Source organism: Crocodylus siamensis, chromosome 1 (genome assembly GCF_052110815.1).
Source record: "Crocodylus siamensis isolate JL-2025a chromosome 1, ASM5211081v1, whole genome shotgun sequence".
In the NCBI taxonomy this organism is placed as follows: Eukaryota; Metazoa; Chordata; order Crocodylia; family Crocodylidae; genus Crocodylus; species Crocodylus siamensis.
In genome coordinates this window covers 255,270,659-255,298,049 of record NC_143395.1, presented here as the reverse complement: position 1 = coordinate 255,298,049, position 27,391 = coordinate 255,270,659, and the positions used below count along the sequence as shown (strand labels likewise).

Sequence of the window (27,391 nt, the reverse complement as noted above, 5' to 3'; positions counted from 1 at the left end):
TGAAGAATAAACTGTTGCAAGTATGAGCAGGTTTACATAATAACAAGGTATTCATTTGCTGCATTTAAAGGAGGCGTTGGAACTTCTGGTTCTGAATGCAGATTGCTTTGGTTATAGAGTTGTTATTTCTACTTCATAGAATCACAGAATCATAGAAGTAGGGTTGGAAGGGACCCTGTAGATCTTCAAGTCTGACCCCCTGCCTGAGCAAGAGAATAACTGGGCTCAGATGACTCCCACCAGGTAGGCATCAAGCCTCCTCTTAAAGACCCCCAGGGTAGGAGCCAGCACCACTTCCCTTGGAAGTTGGTTCCAGATCCTAGCCGCCCTGACTGTGAAGTAGTTCTTGCAGATGTCTAATCTAAACCTACTCTCCAACAACTTGTGGCCGTTATTCCTTGTTATGCCAGAGGGCGTTAGGGGAAACAAGGTCTCTACCAAACCCTTCTGGACCACCCCCCCAGTAAGTTTATAGATGGTCACCAGGTCCCCCCTCAGCCTTCTCTTGTGAAGGCTGAACAGGTTCAGGTCCCACAGTCTCTCATTGTAGGGTCTGCCCTGTTGTCCCTGGATCATGCGGGTGGCCCTCCTCTGGACCCTCTCAGTGATGTCCACATCCCTCTTGCAGTGCAGCACCCAGAACTGGACACAGTACTCCAGCTGTGGCCTGACCAGTGTTGCATAGAGGGGGAGGATCACCTCCTTGTCCCTGCTTCAGATGCACCTGTAGATGCACAACAAGGTGCGGTTAGCCCTGCCAACCGTGACCTCGCATTGTCGGCCCATGTTCATCTTGGAGTCAATACTGACTCCAAGATCCCTTTCTGCCTCCGTGCTCTCAAGAAGAGAGTTTCTCATCTTTAAAGTGTGCTGCTGGTTACTACTGCCCAAGTGCAGCACCCTGCACTTGTCTGTGTTGAAGTGCATCCTGTTTTTGCTAGCCCACCCCTGTAACCTATCCAAGTCTTGCTACAGTCTTTCCCTCCCTACTGGCGTGCTCACCTCACCCCAAATTTTGGTATCATCAGCAAATTTAAACAGGGTGCTTTACACCCCGTCATCCAAATCGCTGATAAAGAGATTGAACAGCGCGGGCCCAAGGACCGAGCCCTGGGGGACTTTGCTACCCACTTCCCCCCAGGTCGAATATGACCCATCCACCACCACCCTCTGAGTGTGACCCTTCAGCCAATCTGAAATCCATCTGACTCTGTAGGCATCAATGCCACAGTCGCCTAGTTTTTTAATGAGGATGGAGTGGGAGACAGTGTCAAAGGCCTTGTTGAAGTCCAGAAAGACTACGTCCATGGTGACACCTACATCCAATGCTTTTGTGACCTGATCGTAAAAGGCAATCAGGTTGGTCTGACATGACCTGCCCCTAATGAAACCGTGCTGGTTGCCCTTGAGCATCATCCCTGAAGCCGGCCCATCACAGTGATGACCTTCTCAAAGAGTTTCCCTAGGACTGAGGTAAGATTGACAGGCCTATAGTTGCCCGGGTCCTCCCTTCTCCCTTTTTTAAAGATGGGGACCACATTGGCTATCTTCCAATCATCTGGCACCTGGCCCAAGCACCACGAGCGCTTGTAAAGCCGTGCCAAGGGTCCTGCAATAACCCCTGCTCGCTCCCTCAACACCCTGGGGTGGAGAGTACCTGGACCTGCTGATTTGAACATGTCCAGCCCCTCCAGAAGCTCTCTAACCCAGTCCTCCCCAGCCTGAGGTCTGAAGGCGTTCCCCTTGAGTCTGTCTTTCATCACGGTGGGGAAGTCCTGGTCCCTGCCCAAGAAAACGGAGGTGAAGAATTGGTTAAAGAGGTCTGCTTTCTCTTCTCTCTCCTCTTAGCAAATGTCTTTGGGTCTTGATACAAATGGAGCATCTACAATGACTATCAGGATGCCTTAGCCACTATAGCTAGTCTACTATTCTCTTTTGGACAAATTTGAAATACTTACTTAGTCAGAATTGGAACTGGACAGACTTTCAGACCATGTCCACATAAAGGCCCCCTAAAAATGATGCCTGGCTGTGAACTGAAGCAACAGCAGAATGGAGAACTGGACTCCCGATGCCTTCTTTAATCATACAACATCTCTGGTAGCTACTGCTAGTACACAGCCACTGCAGCCTCACCTGTGTGGAAGAAACCTAAGAGCTGCAGATTACTTACAGTGAAAATAGAACTAGATAGATAGATAAGCCATTATAACCGCATGGTAGAAGTAAAGACTTTCACCTGCCACTTGGAAATGACTATAATGTTATTTAAAATGCCAATGGCACATCCCTGTTGAAGTAGTTGGGCTTATTTTCAGTAGTGGCTCAGAGTATTATTTCAGGGCAACTTTCTGTTTCTTTCCTCACCCATCCATGGATGTGGTCAATTTATGGTTTAAAAGGTTTTTCTCTCTCTCACCCCCCCCCCCCCGCATATATGCTTTCCACTGAAGTCTGTGCTTTTTCCTAGACCCACCCAAATTCCAGTGCATACCTCACTTGTGTGCCAAGCTTTCAAATTCTCCATGAAATAAATGGGAAAAAAAAGTCCTTTTTTTCCCCATTTCTGCACATTTTTGGGGAGAGAAAGAAAAGGCCTCCAGAGGAATTTGGTTATACCTGTTGTTTCAGGGCAGAAACATGAGAGATTGCCACTGTTAATGAGAATATTATGGTGCAGCTGCTGGAAGGAAGTTTATAGTGCTGGAATCCACAGTGTTTGATTGTGATTTCAAGCACTGCATGTAGAGTGCTACAGTGATTTTTAAAAATAATTATGAAGTGAGAGTTGGGTAAACTACTAGATGGTGTGATCCTTTGTTCCATTTATGTGAAGAATTCCAATACCCATCCTGAATTCATTGATGTTTTATGAAGGAGAAAAAAAACTCATCAAAGCTCAACAGAAAAAAACTTTAGAGGGCTTTAAGGAAATGATAGCTTTCAGCTGTAACATTATATACGTTTTATAATACAAATTTCAGGGGATTCAAATGTTTGTGAAAGGTACTGGAGTCACAGCATTGTAGTTTTCTCTTCAACACACAGAAAATGGAAAAGGCTGCAACACAAAGATCTTGCCAACATTGCCCCAGCTGCCATTCCAGAGGGACCACCCACTTTAGGACTGAAACTTTCTCACAGACTTTCTTTTCCAAAGTTTATTGAGGTCTGAACTGTTCTTCACAAACTGATTCTGCTATTTCTACTCACAGGGCACATCTACACAAGTCAAATTACTGCAAAACCATGCTAAATGTGGTAATGCACAGTAGAATGTGTTTACTGTGTACTGGCATCACAAAAAAGCATATGCTGGCACTAGTGCACAGTAGTGCCGATTATGGCGCATTAAATTATTACAGGTACTAAACTTAATGCACCATAATTACAGTGCATTAATGCTTGCGTAGACACACCCACAGTGTATAGCGGCTTTCCCCACTGAAGTCAATGCCCCAGATTATCCTCCTACAGTTAAACCATCAGGAGTTGCTATGGGCAAGGAACATTCTGCAAAAATAGAATCCTTATGGATAGGCCATAAGTAGGATGAGTACAAGTAGGATTTGTCAAACATCACCATACTCCCAAATTTGGTGGAAGGTAGGAACAGCCTCATAATAGCCTAGAAAACCTCATTTGCCTAGAATCTACTTCTAAACTTTATGAGGATTTGGGAGAAACTATTCAACCTATTCATAGAAGGCAGGGAAGGATGGCGTCTTAGAGGCAGCACCTTAAGTGCTCACCTTGGAGAGAACAGCTGACAAAGTAGGCTGTTGCCTATGAAAGCTTATGCATCTCTGAATCTGATAGGCCATTTGTACATGCCACAACATTGGCCTTTAAAGCAACTTAATGCACTTTTGCACCACTTTAATGGTGCAGCTGTTTGCACCTGTCGGTGTCATAATGCACTTTAATGGTGGGCTGTTTGCATGTATCAGGAGCATAATGAACGTTAAATGACTTTGGGATGCAGCAAAATAAAACATGTCTGAGGTGGTTTAATTTGCCACAGAGGGAAGCACCAGACCCCATGCATCTCAAGGGCTGTGCAGGCAGCCCAGCAGCAGCCTGTGCTGGCAGGCTCCACTGAAGGAAAAAAAAAATGCAGCATTCATAGTTTCATAGTTTGTAGGGTTGGAAGGGACCTGAGCAGATCATCTAGTCTGACCCCCTGCCATGGCAGGAAAGAATACTGGGGTCAAATGACCCCAGCAAGATGTTCATCGAACCTCCTCTTAAACACCCCCAGGGTAGGAGCCTGCACCACTTCTCTTAGAAGCTGGTTCCAGACCCTAGCTGCCCTGACTGTGAAGTAGCGCCTCCTGATGTCTAACCTAAATCTACCCTCTGCCAGCCTGTGACTGTTATTCCTGGTCACTCCTGGCGGTGCTCGGGGAAACAGTGACTTCCCCAATGCCTGCTGATCCCCCCTGACTAGTTTATAACAGGCCACAAGATCCCCCCTCAGCCTTCTCTTTTGGAGGCTGAACAGGTTCAGGTCCCGCAGCCTGTCCTCATAGGGCCTGCCCTGTTGTCCCCTGATCATACGAGTGGCCCTCCTCTGGACCCTCTCCATGCTGTTGACATCCCTCTTGAAGTGCGGCGCCCAGAATTGGATGCAATACTCCAGCTGCGGCCTGACCAGTGCCGCATAGAGGGGGAGGATCACCTCCTTGGACCTGCTCGAGATGCATCTGTGGATGCATGCCAAGGTGCGGTTGGCCTTCCTGACTGCATCCCCACACTGCCGGCCCATGTTCATCTTGGAGTCAGTGATGACCCCCAGATCCCTTTCCGCCTCCGTGCTGATAAGAGGGGAGTTCCCCAACCTGTAAGTATGGTGCCGGTTGTTCCTCCCGAGGTGCATCACCTTGCACTTGTCTGTGTTGAAACCCATCCTATTCTCGTCCGCCCACCCTTGTAACCTGTCAAGGTCTGATTAGCCTGTTGCATCCTTCCAATGTACCCACGTCCCCCCACATCTTAGTGTCATCAGCAAATTTGAACAGGGTGCTATTTACCCCCTCATCCAAATCGCTGATGAAGATGTTGAACAGTGCGGGACCAAGGACCGAGCCCTGTGGAACCCCACTGCCCACGTCCTTCCACGTTGAGAAGGACCCATCCACTACCACCCTCTGGGTGCGGCCCTCCAGCCAGTTGGCGACCCATTTGACTGTGTGGGTGTCTACACCACAGCCCCCCAGTTTCTTAATGAGAACAGGGTGAGAGACAGTGTCAAAAGCCTTCTGGAAGTCCGGGAAGATTATATCCACTGCTACCCCTGCGTCTAACGATCTGGTGATCTGATCGTAAAAGGCCACCAGGTTGGTCTGACAGGACCTGCCACTGATGAACCAGTGTTGGTTGCCCCTAAGCATGCAGTCTCCTGCTGGCCCCTCCTGGATGTGTGCCAGCATAATTTTCTCCAACAGCTTGCCTAGGATCGAGGTGAGACTAACCAGCCTATAGTTTCCCAGGTCCTCCTTCCTGCCTTTTTTGAAGATGGGGACCACGTTGGCCCTCTTCCAGTCCTCCGGTACCTCACTAGAGCACCACGAGTGCTCATAAAGTTGTGCCAGGGGACTTGCAATGACCCCGGCCAGTTCCTTTAGAAGTCTAGGGTGGAGATCATCCGGGCCGGCTGACTTGAATACGTCCAGCCCCTCCAGAAGCTCCCTAACTAAATCCTTGCTAACCCGTGGCCCAAGTGTGCCTCCCCTGGGGCCTGAGGGGGGCCCAGCAGGGAGGTGGCTGTTCTGGTCCCTACTTAGGAAGACGGAGGCAAAGAAATCATTAAACATGTTAGCTTTGCTGTCTGGTGTGATGACCAAGTTACCCGTGTCGTCCTGCAAGGGCCCCACGTTACCCGGGACCTTCTTTTTACCCCCTACGTATTTAAAGGAAGACTTCTTATTGTCCTTAATCTGGGAAGCTAGTCCCAGTTCCATCTCTGCCTTGGCCTTCCTAACTGCCCCGCTACATCCCCGAGCAACTACAGAATAGCCCTCCCTGGTGATGACCCCTTCTTTCCACTGGGTATAAGCCTCCTTTTTAGCAAGGAGACATTCCCGGATTCTTTTGGTGAGGCACAGAGGCTTGTGTGCTCTCCTGCTCCCTTTGATCCTCGTTGGGATTACCTTCCTTTGGGCTTGGAGGATCGTCTCCTTAAGGAGCGACCACTCTCCTTGGATACCTGGCTCCCCTCCCCCCCGGGACCTCAGCGCTTCTCCAACTATCCTCCTTAGCTCGTAGAAGTCTGCCCTCCTAAAATCTAGGGCCGCTGCCTTGCTGCATGCCTTTGCCACCTTGCGCTGGATGGTGAATTCCAGCAGGCTATGATCGCTGTTGCCCAGGTGGTCGAGCACTCGCAGCCCCCTCACCAGGTCATCACCCATGGCCAGCACTAGGTCCAACAAGGCATCTCCCCTGGTGGGGCTGTGCACCTCCTGGGTTAGATGGAGGTCCTGCACTCTGGCCAAGAACCTACGTGAGCATTCAGACCTGGCTGACTGCTCTTCCCAGCAGATGTCCAGGAAATTCAGGTCCCCCATGACAACCACATTCTTAGCCTTCACTACCTATGTACTCTAACCCAAAGCACTCCTAACCTAGCCAGAGTTAGGAGATCTACTTCAGTGATTCAACCCATCTTCAACTCTCTCATCAGTAATCCCTCTCCTTGTCCTTTGTACATGAATTCTCTTCTATTTAGGGCACCTAAAGTGTAATTACATATTGCATTTCAAACATGTTAAAGGCTCTTAAGATGGGACTGTCCACATGTTAAGGCAGTAAAAGACTAACTAAGTACCCTCTGAGACTCTCCAGGTTACTCCTCTTTAGGCAAGGAATTGGAACAGTGCAAAGATCCCTGGGGACCTGAGGAGTGCCAACATTGTGAGTATCTTCAAGAAAGGAGATAAGTTTATGTGTGAGAACCACTGAAGTGTGTGTGGTCTTTTTTTCCATGGAAAGGAAAATCCTTGTCTGCATCCTCCTGAACTGTCTTCTGCCTTGTGTTGAGGAAATCCTACAATAAATCTTAGTGTGGTTTCAGACCATCCTGTGAGGCAACTGACATGATCTTTGTTGCCACCAGGTCCAAGAATAAGCATCAGGAACAACACCAGGACCTGTATATGGCCTTCACTCAGCTAACTAAAGCCTTTGATTCCACAAATCATGAAGCTTTGTGGAAAGTACTGATCAGATTTGGATGTCCAGAAAAGAACATTAAGGTTCTGAGGCTTCTCTAAGACCAGATGACTAAGACTATTCTATGTAGTGGATCGGAGACAAATCTGTTTGTCATCTGAACTGGGGTCAAGCAAGGATGTGCCATCATTCCAGATCTGTTCTCCTGTTTTTGGATGATCATCCTGGTTCTCAGTGAGGACCACCTTCCTTTAGTGCAGATACTGAACACTGAATGAATACTAAATGAATACTGTAATGTCTTCACTTTAGGACATTTTCAGTCAAAAACCAAAGTACTCAAAACAACCATCCTTGAACTTCGATATGCCAATGACTGCTTCATCCTTGTGCACACAGAGAAAAACCTCCAGACTGTGCTGGATCTTTTCAGGGAAGCCAACTGACCTTTGAGTCTCTCTCAACATTGAGAAGATTAAAGTGCTCTATCCTGAGCCACAAATGTAACCTCCGTCCCCAAATTATCACTGAGAGAAAGACCCTAGAAGTAGTCAAGTACTTCCCCTACCTCAGTAGCCACCTCTTTCAGAGAATGAACATTGATGAGGAGATCCAACATAAGATCCAATGTGCAACTGTCTCTTTAGGGAACTTGCTTCGGCCTGTCTATATTCATTGGGAACTCCAGAAAGACATCCAGGTTTACGGTGCAGTCAGCATCCCCACTCGCCCCTACAGATGTGAAACTTGAGTGACCTACTGTCATCTCAAGAGCCTGGAGAGGTATCACCAATGATGGCAGTGGAAAATCCTGCACATCAAATGGGAACATCACCACACAAACTCCAGCAGCCTTGCTAAAGCCAGTGTTGCCAGCATTGAGTCAGTGATCCTCAAGCACCAGCGTCACTGGGCCAGGCACCATCTCCCAGATTCCTAACTCTCAACTCACCCCCCAAAAAGTGCTCAACTTCCAGTTCGGTAATGGTCTGAGGTCTTGGAGTGGCCAGAGGAAATGCTGTAAGCACACATTGAAGGCACATCTCAAGAAAACAGATGCCAATGTCAAGACTTGGCAGGACCTGACTGCTAACTGACTCCAACAACACTACCACCCCAAACAACTGGCTGGTACAGCACCTTACCCTCAAAGCAGAGAAGAGACAGTGGGGGAAGGTAAAAAAGAGAAATCCTGGCTTACAGCCTACCCTCCCCTGCAGAAAGACCTGTAACTTCAGCAGATGTGTCCCTGGCTCAAGGATTGGACTCTTAAGTCACCTCAAGACCTATCCATGAGCCATGATAGAGATCATACTCAAATTGATGGATTACCAATGACAAGGCTGCAGAGAAGTGGGGGAAGGGCCCCCCATATCATTTGGATCACTCCTCTGCCCACCAAATTGCCCTGCTGTCCCCCACCTACCCCAGATTCACCTATCATCCTGAAATCAATCTCTCCAAGCCCTGCACACCAATCAGTCTTTCCTACCACCCAGCTGGGCAGCAGCCCCAGCCCCTACCCTGTCTAACTCCCTCCCTCCCTCAGTAAACTCTCCCTCCCCCACCAGATTTACCTGTGGGAGCTGCTCCCCAGGCTGCCTGGCAGCCCTGTGCATGTGTGAGTGTGCACATGCACATGGCACCCCTGCCTGACCACCCTTCTTCTCCTTCACCCCAGCCCTTTGCAAGCTGGAACTCTGCCAGCTTGCAGAGAGCTCTTTGCAAAAGTGGAAAATCCATGTGTTTCTCTGTTAAAATGAAAAACCCATGTTTTTCTTGGTTAAAACAAAAAATCTATGTTTTTTTTCCATTTTTCTGTGGGAAACAGAAAACCCGGATCCTTGGTTCTCTCTCAGATCAAGAGTTCAATGATCTTTTATTTTAGGTAACTTGAGAAAGTCTACCTTCCTGATATATTAATATTCAGCTCTTGGAGGGGAGGGGGTTATTTCCAGTTTTCCAGCTGTCTTATTAAAAATTGAAATTTTCAGTAGAAAACAGACACTCTTAATAAATGTATTGCTTTAATTGAAAAAGAAGTTTCCAACTGAAAAAGAGTTTTGATAAAAAGTATTTATAATCCCATTGATGGGAAGTCCTCTATAAAGGGTAGATCACATTTGACACAGTTGTTAAGGATAAATGAAACTAACAAGAAGTCTGAGTTTATGTAATCTCCAGGACTAAACATTGCATTTTACTAAGTATTCAACATTTTTTGCTTTTTTTAAGTACCTAACATTATATGGATCACATACCCTCAGCAATAGATCAAAAAAATGAATTACTGAAGACCATGAGTATAATTTTACAGTGGATTATTTCAGTGGAAACCATCTATGCATTAACATAGTGATGGCTTAAGATAGAATCTATCCTTAGAGGGGCACAAAGCACAGTGCTTCCATCAAGTGTATTATAAATTATGTATTGGCAACTTGATGTAAATATAACATCTGACCCTGCCCCATAATTTATCCCTACATTAGCAAGACAAAACCCACTGAAACCCAAAAGTATTTTATCTGTGATACAGAACCCTTTGTTCCATTACTTACAGGTAAAACTCGTCCCTTCATTTAGGTAGTTATGAACAACAAGATCACCAAAATCCATCCCTTCCTCTCCAAACAGTCAAAAGTAGTTAGTTCTCCTGCTTATTTTTCAAATTTGCCAACTGCAAGGTCATGTCCTCTGTCCTTAGCACACCTATACAAACCACTGCAGCGAAGATCTTCTTTCCTGTTATTCTGACCATAACTTCCCTTTTCATCAGTGCTTGCTAAGTGTTCCCTTCCATATCTGCAATTAGTTAGAGCTTCAATTGTTCACCTTCCAGGTTTCCCATAATTCCACATTCATCTAACTCAGGGGCAGGCAATTATTTTGGGTGGAGGGCTGCTTACTAAGTTTTGGCAAGCCATTGAGGGCCGCATGACAGGCAGCCTAGGGCAGATTAATAATAATTTTCTAATTTTTTTAGGGGCCCCACCAGATAGAATGGCTTGGCGGGCCGCATCCAGCCCACGGGCCACATTTTGCCCACCCCTGATCTAACTCCTGCATGTCCTCCATCTCTTTCCAGTTCACATTTGAGTAGTACTTGTATCTCTTTGCTTACAACTTTCAGGTTTTTCTTATGGTGCTCCATATTCTTGGAGCAAACTTCCCATTAGCATACATAAAATTTGCTTTCTTGCTGCTTTCAAAACATCTTCTGAAAGCCCATCTGGCTTGAAAACTTTCTAGGTGTAGTTGCTACTTGCCACTCTATGTTTGCTAATATGGTATATGTATGTATTGTCTGTGTTGTATCAAACTTGGCTTGTACTGCTAGGGCACTAGTACACATGATGGAAATTGGCTACTCTGTGGTTTAATTGTGTCACACTGTGCATGTGCAGGGCTGGGTTTTTTTTCAGTTTAAATGAGTTTCCTACATTTCAAACTAAACTACATCTGCATGTATATTAGATTAGCTTGCAACATAGCTATTTGTAACATTGAAGCCTTTGACAACTTGACAAAAGAAAAGATGAGGAGTCTCGCTGGGTTTTTTTTTTTTTTCCTCTCAGCAGAGCCTGCCTGTGTGAGTTGCCATCAGGCTGTGCAGCCCCTGAGCTGCAGGGGACCCCAGTCTTTCCCCCCTGGGCTGCTTGGGTAGGGTGCTAGCTGCGCGGTTGCTGCCCCAGCTTGCGGGTAGCACCCACTAGATCCAACTCTTCCCTGAGCCTGCATGGGGACCAGCACCAAGTGGGCTTCCAGCGTACACACTCAGGGAAGAGTTGGATCCAGTGGGTGCTGCCTGGAACAGGGAGAAGCACCCACACAGCTAGCACCCCACCCAGGCAGACCCAGGGAATGCTGCCACCACAGAGGGAAGAACAGGGCCATGCTGCAGCTCAGGGGCTGGACAGTCTGGCAGCAGCTTGCATGGGCAGGCTCCACTGAGGAAAAAAAGAAAAAGCTGGAAAGGGCCTAATCCTTTTTTTTTCCCCCTGTGGAGTCTGCCTACCTCTCCCACAGCCAGGGGGGTGAGCTGCTGGCAGGCTCCGAGCTGCAGGGAGCCCTGGACCCTCCTTCCATGGTGACACCGCCCCCCAGGCAGCACCCACCCACTAGCAGCCCACCTAGGTGGCTCTGGGGGTGCTGCTGCCACCATGGAAGGAAGGACTGGGGTCTCCCACAGCTCAGGGGCCACTTGGTCTGCTGGCAGCTCACCACCCAGCCACAGGAAATGTGGGCAAGCTTCACATAAAAAAAAAGAAAAGAATCAGGCCCCTCACCATAACAGTGACCGAAGCCCCTAAATTGAAATGGTAGGTTTTTAATCATCGCAATTAAAAACCTTCCATTTTAACTTAGGGGACTAAATCCCCATCACGCATACAAGCGGCCCTAGAGCTAAAATGTTTTAGGGCAGCAATGCTGTTGCTTGTTTGGCATTTTGTAGATACAGGTTTCCTCTCTTTATGCAGATTCCGTATGTGCGAATTCGGTCTTACCTTTTCATACCAAAAATTTTTATATGAGAGATAAATTCACACTTATGTGATTGGTGTGGTAGAAGCCCGCAGTCAGCTGCTTTCTGTAGTGCATTGTGGGAGTGATGTGCACCAAAATACTGTCTCCTGTGTGGATCTGTGCTCCTCGCTCATTGTCTGTGACACGCGTTTCTGTAGTTGCCACCCCCACTATGATAGTGTCCTGTGTTAATGAGTATCAAAATTGTCTTGTAAAGGTAGTAGAAATCGGCTTGGGGGTCAGTACAGTTGAGGTCTTGGAAGGTATCCCTATTTGTTACACTATAAAGTTGGTTCCCTTCATGCAAATTCAAGTTATGTGCCATTTTCCACAAACACATGTACAGCATAAAGCGAAGGAAACCTGTATGTGTTAGTGTATAAATAATGCATTCAAAACAGGTCACATTCAGTGCTAACATAAACACAAGTAGCTCAATAGCTTGTTGGTTTGTGCCTGGCTTGAAATGATAAAAGACTTTGGTTCAAATCCCATAGTATCTTGGTCAAATAGGACAGGAAAAGATGGCCTACAGATGGTCAAATCAAATGAACCAATAGGCCCTTGTGGTCCTAATGGTTAGATTACTGATTTGTAAGTCTCTGTAAAGCAAGCACTGAGAGAACAGAGAAGGGTGCAACAGAAAAACAAGAAACTGGAGATGCAAGATAAATTGTGGGAATGCATCTGTTTTTCTCACACCTTTTAAACTCCTCTTCCCTTCCATCTCCTCAGTATGCAACTATATACCACCTTAAAGTCTTGAGACTATATCACTTCACAGATCCATAATGCACATTGCAGTGAAGCAAACTGGCATTAAGGCAAAGTAATAAACTGCTTGTCCTGAGAAATTCAGATGGATTTTTGGTATCAAAAAATCACCAAAATTACAAATTAAAATGAACAATTAGACCACCTAGTCCAGTGGTTCTCAACCTTATCAGACTCAAGAGATCACTCATTAAACTCAAGGCATCCCTCAGAAAATGCTATCTCTTAGTTTTCACTCATTTTTTTGAATATGGATAAAATAATATAGCAATTATTCTTTTACAAAGAACTCTGAAAGACCACAGCAGGTCACAAAGTTTTCAACACTATGAAATCTCTGTGTTTATTTTGTGAATGATGCTTGCATACAGAATGGTGCTAACATGGCATGGTACCCTGCTGCAATAGTCCCCAAAGTGCAGTCTCATCAGTCTGGTGCTGTTTAGTACTATGAGTTCCCTGATCCATGACATTGGTGCATCAAAACGTGTGCTTTACTGTGGAGATGGCTAATTAGCTCCACGGTAAAGCATCGTCATCTGCACATGGCCCATATTAGGGTGCAGTAAATTAATTAACTCTGCTGTAGGATAGTACGGTCTGGCACAAGACTGTCCTATGGCAGAGTCATTTACTGTACAGAAATGTGCAGAAATGAGCATATGGATGGTGACCAGGATTACAGCAGTTTGAGCTGAGGCAGAGCAGCCCTGGGCTGGCAACAGGCTCAGGGGGTCAGCCACATAGTTTCACAGTTTCAGCACTCTTGTGCTCCAGCCAGCCCCTCTGCTGCTCAATTCCGCCAGCCAGAGCTTGGGGCTGACTCCCTGAGCTTGCTGCCAGCCCTGGGGTGCTCCGCTCCAGCTCAAATTGCTGCAGTCCTGGGTACACGTGAACACACTGTGCCTGGGAGCAGCTGACTCCAGTGCAAACTGCACCATGGTTTATTGAGCCGCATTAATATCTCATGTAGATGCACCTGCTGTGAAGTATGTAACTCCATAAATAGCGTTGGCTGGTTCTGGTGCCTAACCCTGTGTCCAGTTCCTATCCATTAATATCCCTACATCCTTTTTAAAATCACTTTTTTCCAAGGATCCCATTTGCAAAGAGTTTGATTTTTTAATTCTGCCATTACTTCAGACATTTGTATTCATTAAGCATTAGCTTAAAACCGGGGGGGGGGGAGCAGAAACAGTGCTGTATGTTGTTACCATGTGCTTCATTTCAACAATTTTAAGATTGCTGATCAGCCAGGGGTCCTACTGACGTTAGCTGAAGTTCTCACCAATTCTGAAATTCTGAATGCTTTTCTGAGACTAAGGAGCCAGGGTGTAGTGACTGTTCAAGGCTTTTTGGTTAACTTTTAACTCATGTAGCATGTGTTATAAAACAACATACGTTAATGGGTGTTTTCAGTCATTCTTAGAAAGGAGAGCTTATGGCCGTTTGAGAAACTTTTCATGCCTTGTTATCTATGGTAAATTAGTTTCCTAAAACAGCATAACGTATCTAAAAGAAAATATTTTTGTTTGTTTTCTAATCATTACTCAAAAGCTTTGAAGAAGAAATATGTTTTCTCAGAAGTAAAGTGAATCACTCTAAAAGTTTTAAGTGCACTGAATCATAAATATACCAAGCAAAAATAAAGTTTTAGTACCAGATCCCCTAGGATGATGCATTTGCTTCTTGACTTTCCTGAGGAAAAATACTGAAATATGGCATTATTGTAACATTTTCAAGTTCCTAATCATAAACAAATCCTGTATAATGTGTTGCAAAGCTATTAAAGATATTGTGTGGCAAAGTCAAGTCAGAACTTGCCTATTTCATACTGGGAAAGCAAATGAAATACTTCAAGTTTAAAGTACATTTCTAGTTTAAAAAAATCAACATATAGTGTGCAATGTATTTATGAACTGGAAAAAAAACACTAAGAGGAACTTTCAGGGCAAGTGTTTCTCACATCTTTAATGTGGCACTCACAGCCACTAGAATTGAATAGCTACAAATAATAATTGAATAGACACAAATAATACGCTGTCTTCCCTATCTTGATAGTGTTAGCTCAAGAAGAGCAAAGATGTAAAAGAAAAATAAACTATACAAGCTGAAGAGAAGTCAGAACAATATTATGCCAGTCCAGTCACAATCCAATTATGCTTTCACTGTTACAAAAGTTGAACTGATGCTCAGAAAATGATACCAGTTTCCTATACTGGAGGCACAAGGTGTAGTTCTCACAGCAGAATGAGACCTTAAGATCCACTATGAAGTCCTTTTTCACTACCTAGTGTAAAAGGACCTTGAAGTGTATGAGAATCTGGCCTGAAGTCTTTTGTTTCTTCATTGTTCACAGATAACAATGGCTGGCTGTGCAAGCTTTCCCATGCCACCTGGCCTTTAGTATCAAGATGGCATTTCACATTTCAGGTCATTTCAATCTTTGACTCTCCCAAACAAGAACCCTAAGAACATTTCATTTTGCCAGGAGACTGGGAAATCCATGTTCAGTAGCCTTTTGATGACATTGGTTGTGTTAATCAATAACAAACAACTGGAAAACTATGTGCTTGTTTTTGTCTTGCCTGTGGGATGGGGTGGGGAGGGAATGTTGCAATATCTGTAAACTAAGAACTGCCCTGAGACCAATGGCATGTGTTCCCTGTGAGCCGTTAAAACAGGTGTCTGCTGGTTAGGACTAGTCTGGGCTGAATCTGAACAGGGTTAAAGAAACCAAAAAAAGCTTCCTAATCAAGTTCTAATTTCTTGAGCTGTTCAATCTCCTATATTCTTTTCATCCAGGAAATAGTATACAAATGTTTTCTCATTTATTTCGTATGAAAATCAATCAGGACTTCATGCAAGCTAAAACATACAAACGTTTCATCCTATATCCTGCTCATAACTAAGGCCTTAGCTGATTCACGTTTTCATGAAAAATCACAGAAATAATGGGGCTTTGTTTCTCTTTGTCTACTAGGTCTCATCTATTTTGGCTATATTTGATGCTTTAGCAGTGTTTTGTATGTGTTAGTGGTGGGGATTGTGCTGTTAAGGGTTAGCATCCAGGGGCGCATCTCCAGAAGCGGAAATGTGCGTTTCCCCCGAGACAAGTAGCTGCACATATTTGTACCACTGCTAGTTGTCCTCAGGATGCCCCTGCACACGCACTCTGCTGTACAGCAAATTGCTCCAGGTGGGATAGGGGAAACAGGGGTCCTGGGGCCCTCTTGGGGCTGCAGAGGCAGTGATCTGGCTGCTTGGAGCCTGACTGGCAGCTGGAGTATGGCTCTGGCCAGTGGGCTCCAGTTCTAGGTGGCATACATGGCTGCAACACATGACTCCCAAAACCGGAGCCTGGCTGGCCAGAGCCTTGCTCCAGATTCCAAACAGGCTCCATGTGCCCAGAATGGCACCGCTGGAACCCCAGAAGACCCCCAGGACCCCAGGTAAGGCTGCTGGGGCTCCTACCCCACCTGGGGAAAATTGCAGTGTACCAGGGTGCATGTGCAGGGGCATGTCTGGGAACAACTAGCAGTAGCACAAGTGTATGGCACTCCTAGCTGTCCCTGGATAAATGTACGTTCCTGCTTATGGGGATGTGCCCTAGAAGGCTAAGGCAGGATGCTTTGGGCAATAGGTACATGTGTATAAGACACCAAAGGAGTAAAGATTGTTTTCTGGAGTAGAGACTGAGGAGGGTTCAGCAGCTTGGAGTGAAAATATTGGGAGTAGGGTTATGGAAATTGGGAGTAGGGGTAAGGAAATAACTGAAGCTAATCAGAAAAATTGGACTGAGAGTTCTGGAGTGGGAATGGCAGGAACAGGGGAGATCAGTCAAAACAAAAGTTAGTTTTTTGTTGATTTTTTTAGGGCATTTGTTATTAACATTTTGAATTTGGATTTAAAAAGGAGAAAATGACTGATGAAATCATTGAGAACTTCTTTCATTCCACATTTTTGACCAGCTCCCACTATCCACCTAATCCAAATTAGGTGAGTAGAAAAGCAATGCATACAGCATTTGTACCTGATTTCTTTTAAGGAACTGCATTACTTCATGTTTTGCTTCATTACCAATTACACTAATGTGTTCAACAGACAGTCATTTAACTAAACAGCCTAAACACTAAAGTATAAATTGCAGATAAAGAAAAAAGCAGATAAAATATGAATGCAAGAGAAGAGAAACAAGTTGTAGTCTAACCCAATGTGAATTATATAAACTGAAGTCACGGAAATTAACTGGCTCTAATCAGGACATACTGTTATTCTGATCAAAACTCATTTCATTTTATCACTGTATCACTTCTAGCTTGCAATTGGATTTCCCAGGCTTTTGTGTGCCTTTTATACTGATTTAAAAATGCAAGAAAAAAAGCACTGACAAGTCTAACTTTAGTCCTTCCTACAAAACAAGAATAAACAAACCAAGCACTGTTAAGTGGTGAACATGCCTTGCCTTTCTTAGATGCCAACCCTCACACACACCCCTCCCTCTACCTCTAAACGCCAGAGGGGAAAAGAAAAGTTTATAGCATATCCTGCAGAAAAAAGCAAACACAAAACAAAAAAACAAAAATTAGTCTGGGCTATTTTGAACCAAGTGGAGCATGAAATTCTTAAGTCTGGCAACCATTATGAGAAGTAACACAGCAACAAGCTCTTTCACTGTATCTTGAACTCTCTACTGGTTTTATATGCAGCACAGCAAAATAGATGGCCAGTGAGGTAGGCATCTCCAGGGGCAGATCCAAACATATCCAAACGTGGTATAGTTGCATCCCCTTTTGATTCCTGGCCCAACCAAAATTTAAAACTGCCTAGCTGGCAGTGTCTGCAGCATTTCTAGTCAGGTAGTGCTGAGGGAGTTAATTGACTTCATGGCTCATTATAATCTACCTGATTCCTTCTAAAATGTCATTCCACAGGTATTAACAGCCTTCTCTTCTCTTTAATGGACTTGATGTTCCACTAATCAAGCCATCCTTGGATCAACAATCCTACTGTATGTTAGCTGTTCCTGATAATATAGCTCCTGTTTAACAGAGTGGCAGACTCTAGCTAGAGACATTAGCTCCGATGAACTCATGTGTGGAAATAACTTCCAGTGAAGCACTGGATGCACTGCCAAAGCTAGATTTTGTTTTATGAATCTGAAAAAAAGAGATGTATAGGACTAATAAAATGGCATCTTTGGATTATTTTTGAGCATTTCCCAAGCCATGTAGAATCTCATAGATCACAACTAGCTTAAACTCCACACAGGGACCCACAGGATGGTAGCACAAACCCATGAAATGTGCCAGATCAGATCACCTTATGGTGAAGCACACAGAAAGACAGAAAGATATTTATAAGGCTTGGTGACTTTATAGTCACAGGACCATGAGGGTTGCCTCTTTGTCCATACCTGAAGTACCCCAATATCCACAAGCATATCTTGCAGAGCCCAGTGAATCTGGAATTCTCTTGCACAGCCTCACTCACTGCAGCATGGATCTGATTCACAGTAGGGATAATATGCCCCCCCCCAAAGTTTTGCTCTTGGAGTTCACTGGAGTCAAACTCTTCCACAACACTTCCCGCTTCAATGGGTAAAAGCAAATGGAACTGGGTTTTATTTTAGAAGTTCATGATGTCCTTGCCATTTTCACACGTTTCTGGGGAGGGAAAGAGGTTGCAGCTATGCCACTCTGTTTTTCCCTCCTTACCCCTCCCACGTTAAGCATTCATCAGCTGGTTTTGGCCCGTATTTGTGTGGATTTCACCCGAAGCATGCCTAGAAACAGAGAAAATGATTTAGCTTTTCACTTCCGCTCATGTGTGACAGCTCTAAGCCTGATGACTTTTTCAACTCAGCACTGTTTACTCCAATTGCGAGCACCCACGTCTTAATTCCAAGACATTTACTATATTAGCAATACAAATAGGAGCACTAGAGGGATCCTGGAGCCTGTAGTAACTCATTCAAGTAACTCATGAATGCATTTTCATTCCAGTGGGTTAGGGACAGCACAGCAGGAAGGCAGCTTTCAAATACTTGACATTTAATGGATTCACTCAGACTAGAAAGTTTGATTTTAACTGTTTGATATTCCAGCCAGTGTTTTCCATAATTTGTGGTGTGTGTGTGTCTGTGTCTGTATATACAAGATAAAGATTTTTCCCAATACAAGAAAAAACTCCCAAGCCCATAATTGACTGTGTTTTTTCTGGAAATAAAGCAAATCCAAGTTTATTTCAAAATGGGCTGAGGTTCAGCATGCAAAGCAGTTAAGCTTCTGTTTTTCTTGGCTTCGCATATGAGTACCGTCTGGTACTTCATGGCTTTGGTCTCTACCTGTTCCCAAAGAATACAGCCTGTCTGTGCTTGTTATGTGTGTCGGGAAAGAGAATGGGGGAAATAGCACTTCACAGCACTTTGGGTAAAAATTGTGCAAACCAAAATTTCAGCTCCAATCAGTGCTGTGGGCTGGTGACTTGTTTGTTTCTTTGCATGAGCAGCCAAGGTAAAAAGAACTATTTGTTTTAACTTGGGAGACTATAAAAAGTAACGGGACTGAAGTATTGTATGTATGTTGGAAGAGTGAAGCTTAAGTCATCTGCTGCTGTTTTTGTCTTTAGGCCATGCCTCATTTACCAAGATGGAATTCTTTTGGAAGTTTTTGGTCCCATCTACAGTCTGCTTTACAGTCTGATGCCAGTTTTTAATGTACAACCAGCTGTACTAAATTACATTGAGTCTTTCTTTCCCCAATAAGCTGATTATTAGAGAAAGCAGAGACCCCAGAGTGACATTTTATAAGAAAAGAAATAAAGAAGATATTTCTATAGCAGCTTACTGTTTCCAAAATGACCGTTCTGATACAAGAAATGATGGATGATGATCTCAAATGAAAATTCAAGGAAACAATTTTGAGATAAGGTAGGCACTCAAATACTGTGATAAGGACCTTAAAAACAAATATCATTAAACTAAAGGAAAGTAAGGAAACAAAGTTAGTTATAAAGTTAATAAAAGTTTCTAAGGTTCATCTAGAAAAGCTGGTTTTGTTGCCTTTTCATAGCATGTACGTCATGGAAACTGTAATTTATCTGTAAATCTGTTTAAAGCATAACTCTTATCTCATAAACAGGATGGTAAAATCAAGCTATACAAAAGTAAGGGGTAATTTTCTACTCAAATCTCAGATTCAGATTCCTGAGAGTGAACCAAATTTTTTGTAAACTTAAGCAATCAATTTCAAGACAATTCAGGAACTGGTAAGAAAATGCATGTTTTCTAATTGTTTACATTCCTTATACTTACCACAGAAAATGTACATAAGCTTTTCTTATGCAGATAAGTAACAGAGGGTTTTATAATGTTACAGTCAAATAGTCAATAAAAAAGGAGAAATAGCTGTCTGAAAATTTGCAGAGGCATGATTCTAACATAATGCAAAACATTATAATCTCTTTTGGAGATATTTAACAGTAAATATATTGCAAAGGTAAGTCCTATATTTTCTTCCAACATGCTAAAGACAACACACATTACAAACCTAACATTAGGTATGTTACATCAATGAGAAACATGTTGTACCATCATTAAACTATCATGCATCTCTATTTCACATGCAGACAAGATCTTACAAACAGATTTTATTTAAAGACAGTTTCTGGAATCTTAATTTGCTAAAAGTAGTTAGAAATAGGAACAGAATTCACTCATCAACTTTGTTTTTACATAAAGTTTTCAAGCCACTGTTAAGTATGTATGCATTTAGACAATTAACTTACCTGCAAAAAAAAATGTTCAGATTCCTTATTAGATGTTATCGTCATGACAAGCCAAGCAACCTTTTATAGAAGATTGGGTGTACTTTAGATTAAAGCACATGTGTATGTTTTTAAAAGTTCCCCAAAGAGTCTCCCTTAACTCACTGTCAGTCAAAGGCAAGTTGGTAAGAGTCTGAATTGGAATTACCTGAATGAGGAAACCGGAGAGAGGGAGAGAGAGGGAAAGGAATCTGAGAGGAGATTCAGTGATGTCAGCAGTATGTCTTGAGGAAATCTACAGCTGAGCCCAGCAAACTTTATAACTACATAGCACTCAACACCCAGTTACGTAGTAAGTAAATACCTGCTTAAAAGGAAACTGATGTACTTTTAAAGAATGTCAGTTAATCGTTGAAGAAACATTAGCCATGCTGATCAAAGTCCCAGAAAGGCCTTATTACTTAAACAAATAAAAGGCTTTGCACAAGTCTTATAAAAAAATAAAAGAATAATAAAAAAAGAAAAAGATCAACGTTATTGATGACCCCATTCCTTTTGGAAATAAGAAGACTAAAACTCATCTGAAATAAATTTATAACAGGACTATTGTAATACACAGAACCATAATAGCCATAGTCACAGTTGAGATCCCTGACCACTAATGTTTCCAAGCTGGTTAGTGATGACACTGTTTCTTTCTGATGAATTGTTCCAAGGTTTCCTGTGTGCTGTTTCCTCTGTTATTTCCCAGATGCCAAAAAATAAAGAGAAATGATGCAGATATGATTTGGAAAAATGTGGGTACCTTCTGAATTCAGAGATGAAGAGATGTAAGTATTTTGCCATCCAGAAGTCTTCTTGTCATGCCGCTGTGTTATTTGATGGGCTTCCCAGAAGTAAATCCCAAAAGGAGAAATGAAAGGGAGGACACTGCAGTGCTGGGAACATTTATCTGTTGGCCCTTGGATATTGTTCTCTTACGTATGACCTCCCAGATGTACTGCTTCCAGAAATGTTGTCTTAGCAAGCCGGTCCAATACAACTGTGAGTTTAGCAACAATTACAGAGCCTCTCAATGGCAGTAGAGATGCTACACTACCCTTGCCCTATTTCATGTCAGGTACTGAAAGGTGTTTTAAGTGTGACTTTTTACTAGTAAAAATCTTAACCATATCAGCAGAAATAAAAACTTCCCTTCCACAAAGGCATTGGTAAACAGACATTAATAATGTCACCGATATGCAACCATAGGAAACCAGAGGTCTGGAATTCTGCTGTTATGTGGTCAAATATGTAGGCATTTAGGCAGTGCCAGTAGGCAACAGCTGTTTTAAATTTAAAAGGACATAAGTAATATGTGATTTTTTTTCTTCGTTAGAGACAAAAGAATTTCAAACAACTCAGACTGCTACCCAAATCCTTGAACCTGTTACTCTGAGTTCCCCATTATTATTATTATTATTACGATGAAAGGAAAGCTGGTAGCAAACTCTATATTTGGGTTGCATAAAGCTTTGCAGTAGAAAAAATCTTGTGAGCTTTTTTCACATGTTGCTGGTTTTGAGTAGCTCGATTATTTCCATTGTTAGATCTAAAACTGGGCAGGAATAAAGCCAGTACACTATAGGAACTCCTCTTCATCCTCCCAGGACATGCCATTCAAATATACCTGAGCTATAAACTTTTAAATTTATAAAATTTATCATCTCCCAATTATATTTCTTGGGAAAATGTTGGCAGCCTCCCCAGATAACAGGTGAATAATTAAATTACTGAGTTCACATTAAAGTAGGCTATATTGCCATGGGAAAGCCTGGTTGCTGCTAAGCAGCTGTAGTGGTAGAAGCTGGATGTACCTGCTGACCTTTCCCTTTGAATCTGTATATGGATCCAGTATTTAGTACCTTCAATGAGAGTAGCAAGTAGGACAAGAGTTCCTCTACTGCCACTGTCAGTCTGTGCTGCGGTGCTAGAGATTCAGTTCACCCTCACCCGACTAGTGATCTGTGATTATAGATTTTTCACCTAAAAAAAAGAGACAAAGAAATTACTTGCAAATATATATATATATATATACACATACATACATATATATATATACACAAACACACACACACACACACACACACACACATATGTATATATATATATAAGAACATTAAAGTTTAAAAAATCACATGAAGAATTGGAGATGCCTATATGAGGTGGCCATGCAACCCTAACTCAACCATTATATAAGTGCATCATGACCTTTAAAAACAGAGTATGGATTCTTAACCCACTACCTGTTAGCTTTTATGACTCCTTTGTGCCTGTGGGTTTATTACTCATTTGCCTCTCCCAGAACTGCCCTCTCCCCCATCCTTCCCTCCCTTCCTTGTCTTTTTTATTCAAATCACTTTCTGTATTTGCTACATGACCACTTTGTTCATGTCCTTTCACAGCATCTGATAAAGTGTTTCAGCTCACTAAAGCTCATGCTATACATCTCTGATTTAGTTAGACTATAAGGTGAAAACCTACCTGGCCTTCTATAATTATACAATCACGTGCTACTTTTTCTCAAAGGACTCTGTCTCATCCAGTGTGCAGACTGAATATATGAAGAGGCAGAATTAAGGGTGCATGAGTATACCGTTTCCTAACTTTTGAGAATGTGAATCTGGAACCTAAAAAATCTGTTTTATAACACAGAGATGTATAGGGTCATAGCATACAGGTCTCTTGACAGAGAACAGTGAATAGAGTGTTTCCATCTTTAAGACTAGGTACAGACATTCAAAAAGCCTGAGGTGGTATAGATTTAAATTATGTAGTTTTCTGTAAGCGGCATAGTTTAGATCAGTAGCAAACAGAACACACATTATCCTTTTGGTGGGGGCAAATCTTAGACTGGCTTCCACCTTTCTTAAACCAGTCTGTGTGTGCTGACCTTCTGTTCTGTTATGGGTGTAGACTGGTTTCCGATCACTTACACTGGTAGAAGTATAATATCTGTACCTGGCCTAATAGTTTATAGTACATGTCATTTGCTATACCATAGATCTGTACAGTAGCTCACAAAACCATTGGTTTAGAGCAGGGGTCAGCAACCCCTGGCACGCGTGCCAAGCATGGCACGCAAGGCCATTTTGCTTGGCACACCATTGCCAGCCCGAGCTCTAGGCTGCTTCTAGCAGGTGGCTGGGAGGCTGCAAGCCCTGCTGCAAGCAGACCTGGCTCCATGGGCCGGCTGCAGCCCGGAGGCTGCAAACAGCTGCTCTGGGCTCCGGCATGTCAGCACTCCAGCACCTTCCACAGTAAACATTGTGGTTTTTTCAGCACTCTGGCCAAAAAACGTTGCCTACCCCTGGTTTAGAGCAACAATAGTCTGACCTTTGGGACAGACAGAGTTCAGATGCCTATCCAAACCTCTTCAATCTACAAACACAGGCAGGCGAATCTCAAGTTAATAACAGAACTTCTTAAAACATTTCCAGTTTCTACACTGTATTTTGAACTGAGTCAAGTCAGATTGAGAGACAATAAAACTAGAATCTCAGGAAGAAAATTGTTCAGCTTTTTCAGACCTGCAAGGCTTGTTACAAGTTCACAGTTTTAATTTTTTTTAAAGGCTTATGTCAGCTCTTATTTTATTGTAAATGCTTTGCCTGTTGAAAGGAGGGAGAGCCTCGAAAGCTGTCTGTGCACACAAATAGGCAAGTTTGCTAAGTAGGAAAAAGCCACGATGAACTTTTAAAGCCTCACATCTCTCTATTAAGATGTCAGAAAAACATTCTGCTTCCCTCTGAAACCAAAAAGGCACAACAAAATGTAGAGGGGCAGACATCACATAGGTCAATGGTGGCCCACCTTCCAGCCCTGTAGGCCAGATGAGTGGCATGGGATAGATCCACAGGCCAGATACCACATAGAGTCAGTAGGTGGGGTCAGTTGGTAGGTGCAAAACAGCATATTTTTTCTGAACCCATGTGCCCAAAGCTGGCTGCACACTAGCAAATCCTGTGCACCTGCAACTGGTTGTATCCTGGCCTCGCCTCATATGCTGGTCCAATACTGTGTACCAGCCTGACCCCATGTGCCCAGATCTGGCTACGCACTGGTGTGATCTGGATGCAGGATTACATTTTCTATCCTGGAGGGCTCCACATGGGTTCAGAAATCTGGCAGCTAAAGTGCATGTCTACACATGACACTGCGACATAGCATCCACGGGTGTCTACATGTGACCAGCAGCTACTTTGCCATAGCAGTGTACCTCCCTGTTATACTGCACCGCTACAGTGAAGTAGCTGCTAAAAATAATTGTGCGCTGTGCATACAGTGCAGAACGGGTGGTTACTGCACCATGCTTTAGTACTTGCAGAAGGAACTGCTAAAGCACAGGACGGTAACAACATTGCCATAGGGCAACGTGTAGACACACCCAAAGAGTGGCAATGAATGCTGCCACTGCTACCCTGCTGCCAGTTTTCTGGATCCTTGTGGGCTTTACCCCTGGTAAAGATAAATCTTCGAGGAAAATAGTCTGTAGCAGCATAACTAAGGGGCTAAGTAGAGGGGACACCAGTATGGCTCCCTGAACCTAGGAGTCTGCCATGGCAAGTATAGCCCAGTTGGGCAGTACAGCCCCATGCCTGGTGGTATATCTGGGTGGGGGGATGGAATGACACCCCCTCCTCCCAGAGGCTTTGTCATGAAGGCACAGCTCTTGGAGAGAGGAACAAATGGGGAACTAGGAAAGGTCCCTGGGAAGCCTGCACTGCTTTCTGTCACCCAGGAGCAGCAGCTCAAGCCTCTACTGGGACAGCCCCAGTGAGGAGAACCAGGATAGCTGAGACCCCTCACTAGATCAATTATCCAATGATCAGCATAATTCTCTCCCCACAACACCTCTGCCCCAGGTGCTGAGAGAGCTTGTTACTCCTCTGAAAGTCTGGGTTACAATTTACAGCCATAAACCACAGAATAGAAACAAATCAGTTGTTCTTCCTTAGATGTCTTAAGAGGGCTAGGTACCTAAACTTCAATGGAAAAGAGCACAGACCATCTGCAGACGCTTCCTCAGCCTGACAAAGGGTATTTGTACCCAAAAGCTTGCAAAGAAGAATTTTTCCAATTCCTTGAGTTGGTCTAATAAAAGGTATCAAATTTACCCAAAGAACCTTGTCTGGCTGCTTTTGTAAACGTCACTAGGTACCTATCTGCCTCTTTAGGCAACTTTATAAATCTGGCCCTTGTTCTTACACTTATTTGGTGCCACAGGAGTCTATCAGGTATGTGACTACCTCTTGGCCTCCATGTTTCAGGTCTCCACCTATAAAATGGGGATAATAAAATGCCCTTAATTCCCAGCAGTGTTATGAGGATTAATACAAAAAAGGTGATGAGGTGCTCAGACACTATCCTGAGGTGGGGTCTATATGAAAGCCAATCTCTCTCAAACAATATAATATTCTTTTTGCAATAACTTGACAAAATTAATCACATTTCCAATGTTGCATGCAGCTTCAGAGTTTAATGACCTGCCTAAGAAGATGTGGGCTTTTTTACATCAGTTCTTTATCTTAATCATGGCTTTTCTACTGAATACTAATGGTATATATAATATTCCAGTATAAACTTCTGGAATATTAGTAGTTTTTTCTTATGTACAGAAACAAAATGCCACCTGGGTTTCCCCTTTAATTAATGAAAAGTGAATTTGTCCATGTTTATCATAGGCGTTTCATTGTTTAATTTGTAATGTTAAAAGTTAAATCAGTAAAACAATTATTGAAAACATGACAAGAATGCTTCTTGCCAAGCCAATAATATTCAAAAATAAAATATAAATAAAGATTATTATTAATTCCTTAAAATATATTTTGTTTAGGAAGTCCTTTTTGGAAAAATCAAAACCAGTGAAGTTACTTATTTCAACATTTAAAAAAATTAACACACAGTGAAGCTCGAACCACACAAGCTAGTTAAATCACATCAGTGATTTTGAACCAGGGTGCTATGGAATGCTCTAAGATCCTTTCAAGGGTATCACAGAATGCCTCACAACGTTAGTACTGGTAGATGTGCAAATATGATTCACAAGATAAACCCAGAGATTTCAAATAGGATCCATAGCGCTAAAAGCATTCTGGCCCATTGTGGTCTTTCTCGGGACCTTGCAACAGAAAAGTTGTTCTATTTAATAGATTTCATATACATTAGGGCTGGAAGGGACCTCAGAAGATCTTCAAGTCCAGCCCCCTGCCCAAGGGGCAGGAAGTCAGCTGGGGTCATAGGATCCCAGCAAAATAACCATCCAAATGTCTCTTTTGAAGGCGTTCAAAGTGGGTGCTTGAACCACCTCCGGCGGCAGTCTGTTCCAGACCTTGGGGGCTCGGACAGTAAAGAAGTTCTTCCTTATGTCCAGTCTGAAGTGGTCATGGAGGAGTTTGTGACCGTTCGACCTCGTCATCCTTGGGGCGCTCTAGTGAACAGACATTGTTTGTTCTCTAGTCAAAAAATGAGTGAAAATTAAAAGCTGGCATTTTTTGATGTGTGCCTTGAGTCTAAAAAGGTTGGGAACCACTGAATTAGAATTTATTGTTTAATTTTATAAATCCTTCAGGATTACAAATCATGTTTTATTAAAATGTGGTAAGAAGATATATTTCAGTGTGCAAACAGGTTACATTTTAAAGAAAAGAAGTTAACCTGAAACTTCTTTTACATTGATCAGCTTATTACAAAACTCATGAAACCATGACCTATTGACTTATGAATAAGCAGACACCAGTATATTTCAAAACCAGAGGCCTTGAGTACAACAGATGAGAGAAATTTAATTCAAATCTGTTTTTTTCATAATATCAGTTAGTTATCCTTTATGAGAGTATGAGATTACAACATTATAGCCTCTTCTTTCATTACAGTATTTTTTTTTGTTTAAAACTATGTTCCATGTTTTGCATATTTCTCCCCTTTATTAGAAATGCTACCTGTAACTAAATGCAATTTTGGATTAAACAAGTAAATCTCTTTCTATTACCTGAGTCCTTGATAAAGTAGACTTTGAGGATACACATGCCATTGCTGGCATTCCCATAAATTAATTAGATAAGCCACAGGGGAGATTGTAAATTTGTAAATGAATACACAGTCTCTCATGCAG

At 43.1% G+C, this 27,391-nt stretch overlaps 1 protein-coding gene and 1 long non-coding RNA gene across 3 annotated transcripts in view; one reads left to right on the top strand and one right to left on the bottom strand.

The window, feature by feature from the left end:
- KCNJ15 (potassium inwardly rectifying channel subfamily J member 15) overlaps positions 1-20,779 on the bottom strand; it is a 44,427-nt gene extending 23,648 nt beyond the window's left edge. The window contains exon 1 of one of the 2 annotated variants that reach the window (XM_090060735.1): positions 20,260-20,779. The gene's annotated coding sequence lies outside the window, so the exon portion shown is untranslated. The remainder of the gene's footprint in view (positions 1-20,259) is intronic. The other variant, XM_090060745.1, reaches the window with a different exon arrangement.
- LOC149874375 (uncharacterized) lies at positions 19,070-27,174 on the top strand. Its single transcript, XR_016443932.1, has 3 exons — positions 19,070-19,402; positions 20,990-21,068; positions 26,559-27,174. It is a non-coding gene; the product is annotated as an uncharacterized LOC149874375 (long non-coding RNA).
- The last annotated feature ends 217 nt before the right edge of the window (positions 27,175-27,391 follow it).